Raw genomic sequence first — 8886 nt, 5'->3', positions numbered from 1 at the left:
AGGACAGAAACATTCCCTCGGTCCTTCCTTCCACGCTATACACGAATTTGGAAGAAGCTCGTACTGCAGACACAGCTTCACTGCATCAACTCTTTAAATACTTTCAAGTCTGCTGTAAATGCATGGATTAAACAACCATAATACTGTAATGAAAATACTGTATCTAAATCATGTATGTTACTCTGTTTATTGATATCTATTTTTCATATGTCAAAGATAGTTCTCAGCAGCCCTGCCGGAGCTCTTCACAAAACAGTTCGTCAAACCCTTAAGTAAAAAAAAAAAAAAAAATAGAAAGAAAAAAGGAAAAAGGAAGGAAGGAAGGAAGGAAGGATGGAAAAAAGGAAGCAAGAAACCACATAATGGAGGCAGCGAAAAACCATCACGCCTCCCCGAACACGTGGCAGTTGATAAGAATCGTGTTCAATAAGTGGGTGTTGTTATCCTCGTCACTAGTACACTCATTATAAAGAACATTCTGGGAACACGACACATGTTTAGAGAAGACAAAGTGGGTAAAGAACATTATTGTTTTGATTGTTTGATTAATTGGTTAGTTAGTTGATTGGTCGGCCCCTCCATTGCGATAACCAACAATTCACGCCACTAAAGGCACTATACAAGATGTTTACAGGCATTTACGGGAAAGAAAAGAAAGAAAAAAAAAAGAGCTTTCCAGTGTCTAGTCTATATTGTGTTTAGAGACGGCTGTAGAGCAAAAAGAAACATCTCGAGTGATAAGTGATTAAAGCAAGGTGTGCCAAATAGGAGTCAAAGGATTAATTGGTTGATTAATTGACTGAATTTATTGACTCAGCAGTGATGAGATGAAGGCGCCGTAAGGAGAGAGAATGGGAGTGAACAAAACAGGATCCAAGTGTAGGCGAAGTGAACATAGGCAGGAAACATCAAGCAGCAAACAAATAATACATGGGCCTGTATTCTGGAACGCTTTGGTCTTTCACCACAACAATTTCCAAGGCTACAGATGATCAGCCGGATTATCAAGAGTGTTTCTTCTATTGGCAGTTTAAAAATCTTGCCAGCTATCTGTCTCTAAAAACATAAAATCACCATTAAAAACCCGTAAAAAAAAAAAATAAAAATTTCAATGTAGTGAAGATGCGGCGCGGAAGTGTTTCAGAATATGGGACAATGAAAACAAATGGACGGTGAAAAAAAAAAAAAAGGCGGAGGCAGAACTGAATGGAGAGGTGAAGATAGACATTAAATACATGGAGAACTAGGCGACTACTTAATTAGCTTCATGTATTATCATTATCATCATTATTGCTTTTATTTGAGCCGGCAGAGATGAGTCCTTTGTCATGTAGTGAACTCAATTATGCTCATGATGAAATATGGATAGACCAGCTGAGTAAGTGATAGATAGACTGACAAGTTAGACACAGAGGGGCGTGGGTAGACACAGGTAGACACGGGCGAATAAAAAGAAGCAGGCAGATATAAACAGGGCGTACAGAGAGAAATAAACTAAGAAATAGAAGCAAATAAACGAACAGGTAAACAGATAGACAGATGTAGACGAATAAACAGAAGTGAACAAGTAATTACGGATAAACACGGACAGATAAAGAGAAGTAGACAAATAAACATGAATAAACAAGTAGATACAGACAGACGAACAAATAAACAAACAGATAGACAGACACGGACAAATAAACAGAATTAGATAGACAAGGAAAATTAAGCAGAAGCAAATAGACAGACAGACTCGAGCAGGAAATGAGAAGCAGCTAAACAGAAACGACCAAATAAGCAGACAGATAGACAGACAAGGAAAATTAGAGAAAGACAAACAGACAGACAGACACGGTCAAGTAAACAGAAGCAGAGAAACATGCAAAGATAAAGAGAAGGAGAAAGACAGACAGAGACACGAGCAAAATAAGCAGTAGCAGACAGACAGACAAACAGGCAAAGATGGACAAATAAACAGACAGACACACACGGACAAATAAACAGAAGATAAACAGACAGACATACATACATGTAGACAGTGAGAGACACGAGTAACCAAAACAAGCAGTAGCAGACAAACAGAAGGCACTCAGGTAAAACAGGAAATATTTAAAGAATATCTTTGTTTCTTCCGCAGCTCGGGAACAGTCACCTCAGCTCAGCACTCAGCACTCAGTATCCAGCAGCCTCCCGGCTTGAGTTCCACGGGAGTGCGCAGTGCTTCCAGGAAGTTCTGTCTAAAGTTAAAAAATCGTCGAGATCTTATGCATGTCGTCTTATCCACTAAAGCTCAACATAACATGCAAAGTAAGAAAAGTAAAGAGGAAACAAAATTTATAATATTATGGCAACAATCAAGAAAATTATACTGACTTGTGAAGCTCATATCGGATGTAAAGCTGACAATAAGACAGGCAAGGAAGCCCACAATATTCTGTCTATCTATCTATCAGTAAGACAAGGCAGGAATTGGAGATGGAATCATTTAAACATTAGACAAAAATGTCACCAGAAAACACTAAGAATTAAACTTATAAATAATACAGATAGATAGTAGATACCCTATAAGTTCCGAATACATCTAATATTTTTCTTTTTTATGTATTTATTTGTTGATTTATTTCTACCTATCTATTTTTGTTATTTATTTATTTTGGTGTGTGTAGTTAATTTTCTCAGCATTTCCCGCATCCCTAAAGCAAAGGTGGGTTCACAAATGACTGCGTGAATGACATGAGTGGCATGACGGTGAGTGGTGACAGTTACGTCACTCAAACCAGAAGATAATAATTATCTGGGGTAATAAGGGCAAAAGGACAAGTAGGTTTTTGCAATAAAAAAAAGGGGGATGCAAGAGTTTCGTTACTTAACAAAAAGAAAAAAAAATCGTGTGGAAAGGGAAATCAAATAGGTCTTCACACTAACGGAAAGGAAGAATGGAAGAAAAGACTGCACTGGCTGCCTGCCTGACTGACTGACTGATTGATTAACTGGTTGGCTGATTTATCATTAATGCGCATCAACAATAAAGAAAACAGTGACGCAAGACAAAAAAAAAACTGTCCTCAATGACCGACTGACTAATAAATGTAAGGCGTCCCAGCACTGTAGTCATACCGTCGACAGAAAGTCTAAAATAACATAGATTCCTCTCTCCTTAGTGTTTCGCTGGTGCTGGCTATGCGTGAGGAAGTTATTTAACACCTTTGAAGTTGGCAGACAAGACAACACCACCATCATACACCGTTTCTGATTTTTGGATGATCGTTTCTGACTGAGGACTGGCACCTCAGTGTCTCTTTCTTCTTGATTATGTTGCCCTTGGCCTACATAAAAGAAAATGTATAAACTCCAGCTCTTAACCGTTTTGCTGGTATGGTCGTCCTTCTTTAACCTTCCCAACACTGTAAAAACTGTTTGCATGGACACATAGAAGAAAAAAGAAGGAAAAGCAGAAGCTAATTTTATCTTTTTAAGCTACAAAAATATTCACAAGATCCCAGCACAAAAATGGTCTAAAAAGTTATAGGCATTAAAGAAAAAAAGAAATTGCCTACTGTTATAGTCATCTTTCCAGAGCACCGTGAAAAAGATCATTTGCATGGAGACTGAAAAGAAGGGTGATTATTTTTTTCATGTACGACAGAACTATTTAAGAGGCTCTAGCACAAAATACGACTCAATTAAAAGTTATAAGTGATTATGGGAAAAAAGTTTGTCCAGCAGTGAATGGGTTAAGCCTCTCAGCACCAAGGCTTCTGTTGGTTTCATTCTGGATAGCACTGCAGGGAGTACATTCTGGATAGCACTGCAGGGAGTACATTCTGGATAGCACTGCAGGGAGTACATTTGAGTTTACGATATTTTGTAATGAAAGGGTTAAAAATATAGTGGTGCATTCATTATACGTACTTATTTACTGTTATTCTGACTAAAAATTGGTTATTTGATTGCGATTGCACGGAAATGGTTTCAAGACACTTCTCAATGTAATTTTGGTCTTGCCTTTAAGCTGTTTCCTAGGGTCTGGCATCATTAGTGAGCGCTTCCTCCCTCCCCCCCTCTCTCTCTCTCTCTCTCTCTCTCTCTCTCTCTCTCTCTCTCTCTCTCTCTCTCTCTCTCTCTCTCTCTCTCTCTCTCTCTCTCTCTCTCTCTCTCTCTCTCTCTCTCTCGTTAGACAGGTGAATATTGTGGATTTATTTGGGTCTTATTCATTGCGGGTTGCTATATTTATTTTTAATTCAATCAGAGGCATTGGGACATGAAGAGAAATCGAGAGCAGAGATAGATAGATATATTGATCGATAGACAAGTAGATAGATCGTGTTTTAGTTGCTCTTGGCCAGATCTTTACGTAAAAAATAGAGAATAGGGAAATATGGCTTTACTGTCCCGTACATTACTCTTACATCAGTACTTACCATAAGCTCACTTAAGTCAGAGGCAGATGATCTCTTCTTCCAGGCACATTCTTTCGGCTCTTCACTCACTCACCTGCCAGACACGTGCGACCAATAACCAGGAATTGATGTTGCCTTGTATCCTCCCCGCATCTCCCACGGCACTGCTTGACCGTCATGTTACAGTTTAGTCAGTCAGTCAGTTACTTAATCAGTCTCGCTCCTCATTCGTCCACCGCCAATAGTGACAAAATCCACGTCACGTCACTACAACGTCTATGGAAGAGAATCAGTTACCTAGAGCACTGTATGTGTGGGTAGAGATTGGGGGGATGCCTTTCATACTGCTCTCTTAAACATTGTAAAAACAAAAGCATTTCGTGTGATCGACTCCTCTCCTCTGATTGCCTTCAGCCTCTCTCATCGCATCTCTTTATTTTCTACCGTTACTTTCATGCTAACTTCTCTTCTGATCAGCACGCCTCCCCTCGTCCCGCGGCCTCGCTGCACAAGACTTTCTACTTTCCCTCACCCCTATTCTGTCCATCTCCGTAATGCAAGAGCTAACCAGATATCTCATTTTTTTATTAATTTTACTAGTAAACTCTGGACTCCTTGCCTGCTTCTGTATTTCCCCTACCTATGACTTTAACTTTTTCAAGACACTTCTCATAATTTTGGATATTCCTTTTCACTGCACTCTTTTTAAAGTCTGGCACCTTCAGCTGGTCTTCTATTTTTGGCCTCCCTCCCTTGGTCGGAAGCCTTCCTACACATAAATTTTCAAAAACTGTGAATTTGAGCGTTGCAGTGTTGTAGAAACCTTGCATGCACACAAGAGATAATAACAATGATAGCACATTCACACTATAAAGGTTTTAAATGGATAGATGTGCGTACGAGTATATGCACACAGAGAAGCAGACAGACACACGGACGGACAGGCAGACAGACGGATGGACAGATGGAAAGACAAAAGCAGAAAAGTCAGAATGTTCAGTTTCTTTTTTCTTGCTAAAGTCTCAGCATTTTCAATTTAACATGATTATCTTCTGGAGTTTGAAAAAAGAGTAAAGCTCTGCATCCGTAATCCTTTTTAATTTCCTGAGAAAATATTTTCGCAGACATTAATATTCATGTCTCTTCTTTGTGCTTTTGTGTCTTTTTTCTTTCTTTTTTTTTTATCGTGCGTGTGTGTGTGTGTGTGTGCGTTCTGTTTTTTTTTTTTTTATTTTATCAGTGCCAATTAGGAAAAGTAATGTTTTAGCCTCGAGCGTCGAATTTTCCTCCATGGCCGACCACATCTCCCTTCCTTGTGCCTGCGTCCTTCCCTCCCCCTTCCTGCGCCCCTCCGTCGTTTCATCTGCCCCTCCCTCCCTCCCTCCCTCCCTCCCTTTCTCCCGCCATCCATCCCTTCATCTCCTTCTCCCTCCCTCCCTCCCTTCCTCAATCCATCCATCCAACATTTCCTTTCCACCCTTCCTCCTCCTCCTCCTCCTCCTCCTCCTCCTACGTCTCTCCTTTTTACCTTTTCTCCTCATCTCTCCTCCCATCATCCCCCAGCCTTTCTGACTCGTCACTTACAGAACTAATCTTACACACACACACACACCCACACATGCGCGCGCGCGCACGCACACACACACACACACACACACACACACACACACACACACACACACACACACACACACACACACACACACACACACACACACACACACACACAGCAGGAACGGCATAACTCGCCTTACAAGGATATGATTAAGGATAAAGGTCCTGAAGGATAGACTGGTGTGTGTGTGTGTGTGTGTGTGTGTGTGTGTGTGTGTGTGTGTGTGTGTGTTTGCGCGTGCGTGCGTGCGTGCGTGCGTGCGTGCGTGGGCGTGCGTGCGTGGGCGCTTCCTGCTCATTACACGGGCTGCGCATGGAAGTGTGGTGGGATTGATAGGCTGTATAATTTTTCCCACTTTCAGATCTCAAGTTTTAATAAGTCATTAGTGATGGTGAATAATTTGCACCCGAAGATATTCCACAAAAAAATTGAAGAGCAAATTTTTTTCTCTTAATATTAATGATTATATGAATTAATGTTTTGTATATAACAGTGTGTGTGTGTGTGTGTGTGTGTGTGTGTGTGTGTGTGTGTGTGTGTGTGTGTGTGTGTGTGTGTGTGTGTGTGTGTGTGTGTGTGTGTGTGTGTGTGTGTGTGAGCAAAGCTTTAAAATAATATTCTAAAAATGTTTAAACGTCGGTATAAGGTCATGAAGAGGAAGAAGAAGAAGAGGAGGAGGAGAAGGGGGAAAGAGGAGGAGGAGAAGGGGGAAAGAAGAGGAGGAGGAGGAGGAGGAGGAGGAGGAGGAGGAGGAGGAGGGGATGGAGAATGGAAGGATTGGACGAAAACCATGAAACACAGTGAAGGATGAAGGATGGAGGGGAACAGCCGCCCCTCCTTCCCTCCTCAGTGTACTTCCCTCCCCTCTCCTCAGGTCCCTCCTCCCCTCGTAAGTACTCTTCCCTCCTTCCACACCCCCTCTCTCTCTCTCTCTCTCTCTCTCTCTCTCTCTCTCTCTCTCTCTCTCTCTCTCTCTCTCTCTCTCTCTCTCTCTCTCTCTCTCTCTCTCTCTCTCTCTCCTTCTTCCGCCGCTTACTCTGTCTCCCTCGTTATCTCATCCTCTTTCCTGCTTTTCCCCCTCACGTTTTTCTTCCTCCTCCTCCATGCTCCACTAATTTTTCCCTCCCCCTTTCCCTCCTCTTACTAACTCTTACCCCTTCTTCTCTCTCGCTTTCCTATCTTTCCTCCCTTCCTTCATTCATTCATTCTGAGTACTTCTTTGGATGCCATTCCCTTCCTTCCTTCCTTCCTTCCTTCCTTTATCCTGCTTTTCCTTCCTTCTTTCCTTCTATTTATTCTCTCGTTTTCTGCCTTTCCCATTTCTCCTTCATTTTCGTTATTTATCTTTCCTCCTTTGCTTTTCTTAATGTCAGTATAATATATATGCATTTATTCCTTATCCTCTCACTTCAAATTATCTTTTACTTCATCTTCCTCCTCCTCCTCCTCCTCTTCCTACTCCTACTCCTCCTCTTCCTTCTCGTTTTACTCCTATAGCTTCAGCATCTCCTTTCCTCTTTCTCTTTGTCTTCTAATTTCTATCTTCTTCTTTCTCTCATATTTCTAAAGCTTCTCTGTCTCGTCTCTTCCTCGTAACGTATGTTCTTTCCTTTCCTCGTTTCCCAATAAACTCTCATTATCTCTTCTTTTTTTTTTTATCTCTCACTCTATAGCTATCTCCCTTCATCCTTCCTTTCCTTATTCATCAACAAAATTTTATCATTTTTTCTTGAACTCTTATTCCTTTACTCATGCTGCATACAATTTCCAGCCTTTCTCTCCCTCTCTCTCCCTCTGTCCTTCCTTTCTTCCTTCCCTCCTTCCCTCCTTCCTTTCCATCCTCGTTCTCTCCGAGATCTTCTCTCACTTCCACCAGTTTCTCTCCAATATCCCAGACTCGTCTTCTACCTATATACAACTCTCTCTCTCTCTCTCTCTCTCTCTCTCTCTCTCTCTCTCTCTCTCTCTCTCTCTCTCTCTCTCTCTCTTCTTCTTCTTCTTCTTCTTCTTCTTCTTCTTCTTCTCTTCTTCCTTCCTTCCTTCCTTCCTTCCTTCCTTCCTTCCTTCCTTCCCTCCTTACTTCTCTCCTATCCACATTCCCTCCAAAATCTCCTCCTCCTCTCCCTCTCTCTCTCTCCAATCTCCGTGAATCTCCTCTCTTTAAATCAATCCATCTATCCATCTTCTCTCCCTCTCTCCTTCCTTCCCTCCTATCTATATTCCCTCTAAAATCTCCTCCTCGTCTCCCGCCCTCTCTCTCCCGGCAGTTTCTCTCCAATCTCCCTGGCCGTCCCTCTCCCTCCCGCCCTGCCTTCCTCTCATATTTACATATCAATCAAGTTTTGTGAGTCTTCCCGCAATTCGCCACCACCTCGATGCCTCCCAATGCGCGCCGCCGCCACCACAGAATCGAGGCGCGCGCTGGATAAATTGCCGTAAATTGCTGTAAATTGGTGGATATTCAGCTCGAGCCGCGCCAGGAGGACCAGGAGCTTCTCCTGGTGGTGCTGGCGACTGAAAGAGAGAGGGAGAGAGCGAGGGGGTGAGAGTAATGGAGAGAGAGAGAGAGAGAGAGAGAGAGAGAGAGAGAGAGAGAGAGAGAGAGAGAGAGAGAGAGAGAGAGTAAGGGAGAGGGAGACAGGGGAAAAGGGAATGGATAAAGTAGGTAGAAGGAGAGAGAGAGAGAGAGAGAGAGAGAGAGAGAGAGAGAGAGAGAGAGAGAGAGAGAGAGAGAGAGAGAGAGAGAGAGAGAGAGAGAGAGAGAGAGAGAGAGAGAGAGAGAGAGATGACACACAAAAGAAAAAGCAAATGGATGAGGGAGTAAGGGGAGAGAGAAAATGAGGCAAACAGATAAACAGAGAAAACAGACAGGCAGACAGACAAACATAC

This window comes from Scylla paramamosain, chromosome 12, assembly GCF_035594125.1.
Source record: "Scylla paramamosain isolate STU-SP2022 chromosome 12, ASM3559412v1, whole genome shotgun sequence".
Classification (NCBI taxonomy): Eukaryota; Metazoa; Arthropoda; class Malacostraca; order Decapoda; family Portunidae; genus Scylla; species Scylla paramamosain.
Note: the sequence above shows the minus strand (reverse complement) of the source record.